The sequence below is a fragment of the Cydia splendana genome, unplaced genomic scaffold (assembly GCF_910591565.1).
Source record: "Cydia splendana unplaced genomic scaffold, ilCydSple1.2 scaffold_63_ctg1, whole genome shotgun sequence".
Taxonomy (NCBI): Eukaryota; Metazoa; Arthropoda; class Insecta; order Lepidoptera; family Tortricidae; genus Cydia; species Cydia splendana.
Window position 1 is genome coordinate 586,946 of NW_026946896.1, and position 4,577 is coordinate 591,522.

The following is a 4,577-nucleotide window of genomic DNA, read 5'->3' on the forward strand; positions in this document are numbered from 1 at the left end:
ATGGGTTCTGCAATTAATAATTTCGAAAACAAAGGGAACCATGGCTGTGTGGGCCAGTTAGGAACGACAAGAATACCCTCGGCTTCATCATTTATGATTTTTTGTATGACCTTTAAAATCAATGAAAATGGTGGAAAGGCGTAAAAATTAATATTTTTCCAGGAAAAGGTAAAGGCGTCGATCGTCCATGCATCTGGGTCGTTCTTCCTGGTAACGTATAGAGAACACTTAGTATTACAACCGCTTGCAAATAAATCGACCTCAGGCATACCAAAAGTTTGTTTTATTTTTACGAATGCATTATTACTTAGTGCCCACTCGGTGTCAGAAAATTTAGTACGCGATAATTTGTCGGCTTCATAATTTCCTTAGTATTGATATATGATGCAAATATTATAATTTTACGCCTTTCACACCACTGCCAGATTTCCTTTGTAATACGATTTAAGTGAGGAAATTGGACGCTGCCCATTCTGTTTATGCAAGCGATGGCGGTAACATTATCGATTCTTAGAAGAATTTCGCAATTATGAACTTCGTCTGCAAATGTCCGTAAAGCCAAAAAAGCTGCATTTAACTCTAATTCATGTAGGATGCGTGGATTGGAACGTAAGGAGTGAACGAGTGAGTGATAGAACGAACTGTTGAATGAACGATGTGTGAACGAGAGAGTATGATGCCGAGTGTCAGAGAGTGTGAAAGAGATAGCAAAACGCCATGGGCGGATTTTGAATTGTTACCGGTGATTCAAGGAGACTGATTTGGGACGTAGGTACGATGTGTGGGTGTAATTTTCCTGTGTTTTTCCATAAATAAAAGTTTTAAAGATATTTTGAGCTGTTTTGTGTTCGCCCGACCCACAGTTTTGGTGTCAGATGTGGGAACGGCTCAAGATTAAGAAGACGACGAATTACGACGAAAATATGACGATTTGAAGACGACCTTGACGAAGACGCTACCAAGAAGACGACGATTTACGCTTGAAGACGATTTACGACGACTTACGACGACGACAACGACGACGAAGATGTCACCACGTAAAAACCGGCGGAGGCAAGACGACGACGAGCTCGCGGCAAATACGTGGCATGGCGCCGGCAGCGGTATGTTGCATCTCACCGAGGGCCTCGTACCGAAGTTTACCGGTCAGGACAAGACCTACCCAGCGGCTAGGTGGGTCCAGGACGTTGAAGACAGTACGGAGCTCTGCGGATGGACCCCATTACAGCAGTTGCTGATGGCAAGACGTTCGCTGGCGGGAACGGCTTTACTATGGTTCCGGGCGGAGCGAATATTCAAGACTTGGGATGAATTTAAAGCTGCAGTTCTAAAAGAGTTTCCTGATACGATTGATATTAAGACGATACACGAGTTGATGAGCTCCAGGTACAAGAAACCGAATGAGTCCTGCCTAGAATACATGTTTACAATGAAAGAATTGGGAAAACGCGGCAAGATGCCCGACTACGTAGCGATAAAGTACATCGTGGAGGGAATAAGAGACCAAGAAGTTAATAAAATCATGTTGTACGGCGTGAGTACCTATAGTGACTTAAAAGAGAAGATTAAAATATACGAGCAACTAAAAGAAAATATGTCTGGTTCGAGCAAAGAAAAAGAAGCTAAGTCGAAGTACGTAGATCACGAGAAGTCAAACAGGCGGCAGGCGTTTACAAGATGTTTTAGCTGTGGAGAAATGAGTCATTCATCGACTGAGTGTCCGCATAAAGACAAGGGTTTAAAATGCTTCAGGTGCAATTCTTTTGGGCATATTTCATCACAGTGTAAAACGCCACAACTGCCACAAGCCACAAATTCAAATTCACGCGGCAAGGACGACGGAAACGCAGCGGCGAACAGCAGTGAAGTTGGCAACACGAAAAAACTTCACTCGAGTAACGCCGGTGGCGCCGCCAGCGGTGGAAAAAGGAGTTTCCTGTGTCACGCGAATGTCACGAACTTCACTTCGGACGGCGACAATGACGTCAATGACGTTAGCTGCGCCGACGCTGAAAATACTACAACGACGAATGATTATCAGTGTTTAACAACTGTTATGACGACTACGAGACCGAAAACGATTAATAACAAGCCGTTGAAACAAATCTCCGTGTGCGGAAAGGACGAAATCGCGTTAATTGATTCCGGTAGCGACATAAATATTCTGACGATCGAGTGCTACAGTGAATTAAGTGCGCCGGAGCTTGTTGAATGCGATCCCGATGATAATATCACTGGACTTGGCGGTGGTGTGAAATGTTATGGACAAGTTAAGTTAAAGTTGTTAATTGACGGATTTTGGTACAACAACATGAAGTTTTTTGTTATTGACAAAGATAACCTACCAGTTCATTTATTTAGAATGATTATCGGGCAAGAATTACTGAAACATTGTACGACTGTGTTGGAAGACGGATTTGTTTTGATTTTACCGCGTATTCGCTGGGTGTATACCATACGTGTGGATGACCCTTCTGTTATAGGTAACGAGGTAAGCCCCGCGATACGGGAAAAGGTGAACAACATGGTGCAGTCGTATGTTCCTAGCAAGACGAAAGAGGCGCCGATCAAGCTCAAGATCGTGCTCAAAGACGACATCCCTGTGGCTCAGCGGCCAAGGAGGTTGGCCCCGAGGGAGCAGATTGAGGTAGATCAGCAGATAGCTATGTGGGTTGAAGACGGCATAGTACAGGTGAGTTATTCTGATTATGCAAGCCCTTTAGTATTAGTAAAAAAGAAAGATGGTAGTACGAGGGTGTGTGTGGACTATCGACGGCTGAACCAAAAGATTGTTAAAGACGAGTATCCTCTCCCAGTCATTGAAGACCATATTGACAGACTGGCAAATGCTAAAGTGTTTAGCACTTTAGACTTAAAGAATGGCTATTTTCATTTGCCTGTGGACGAAGAATCTGTCAAATACACTTCGTTTGTTACCATGACGGGCCAGTTCGAGTTCCTTCGAGCTCCTTTCGGGCTCTCGATCTGTCCAAAAGTGTTCACCAGATTTATCACAGCGATTTTCAGGGACCTGATTGCTAGGGGTATTATCCTTATTTTTATTGATGATATAATCATTCCCGCAGAAAATGAAGATGACGCTGTGAGCAGACTGGCAGAAGTATTGGAGGTGGCGGCTGAGTACGGGCTGGAGATAAATTGGAAGAAGTCACAACTGGTTCAAAGACAAGTTGAGTACTTGGGCCATGTTATTAAAGACGGACAGGTGTGGCCTTCACCAGAGAAAACAGACGCTGTTGCCAGATTCCCTGTGCCCACCAATACTAAGCAATTGCAGAGTTTTATAGGACTAACATCCTACTTTCGAAAATATATCCAGAATTTTGCCATGATTTCGAAACCATTGACAGACCTGTTAAAACGAGAAAACAGTTATGAGTTTAATGATGAATGCCGAGCTGCTTTTGAAGAGCTGAAGAGGAGACTGGTGAGTCAGCCAGTGCTTCGCATATTTAACCTCAGACTGCAGACTGAGATGCACACAGATGACTCGATGGCAGCAATCTCTGCGATACTGTTACAAAGAGGAGAAGACGCAGAGCTACATCCTGTGTATTACATGAGCAGAAAGACGACACCAGCTGAGACCAAGTATACCAGCTATGAACTTGAAGGCTTGGCGATAATTGAAGGAGTAAAGAAGTTTCGCTGTTACCTGTATGGAAAATACTTCAAGATTGTCACCGACTGCAAAGCATTTCAAAAGACATTAAATAAGAAAGACTTAGTAATGTCAACGAGAGTGGCAAGGTGGATACTACTGCTGCAGGAATATGATTTTGAAATTGAGCACAGAGCTGGAAGTAAGATGCAGCATGTGGATGCACTCAGCCGAAACCCATATGTGGCAGTATGTAACGGGCCGATTCATCAACGACTAAAGACTTCACAAGAAAATGATGATGGGCTAAAAGCGATCATAGAGGTGCTCAAAAAGAACATGCAGTATCAGGACTACTACTTGGAAAATGGCTTGCTCTACAAAGGCATACAGAAGCATCTCGTGGTACCAAAGACTATGGAATCCGAGATTATAAAAAGAGCACATGAGAATGGCCATTTTTCAAAAAAGAAAATGATTGAACTTATAAGTAAGGATTATTATATCAAGAATTTAGAAAGAAAAATAGAAGAGTTTATAGTCTCATGCATACCATGTTTGTTGGCAGAAAAGAAGAGCGGAAAGCTAGAAGGGTTCTTGCATCCTATTGATAAGAAGGAGTTGCCACTAGATACTCTCCATATAGACCATATTGGTCCGATGACAGAAACCAAGAAGCTGTATAACCACATTTTGACAATGGTGGATGCATTTACCAAGTTTGTGTGGCTGTTCCCAGTTAAGAGTACAACTGCCAAAGAAACCGTAGATAAGATGATGATATTTCAGCAATGTTTTGGAAACCCGACTAGAATCATTACTGACAGAGGCACCGCGTTTACTGGCTGTCAGTTCGAGGAATTCTGCAAAGACGAAGGTATTGACCATGTAAAGATAACTACTGGGGTACCTCGGAGCAATGGCCAGGTGGAAAGGCTCCACAAAGTGATGGCCA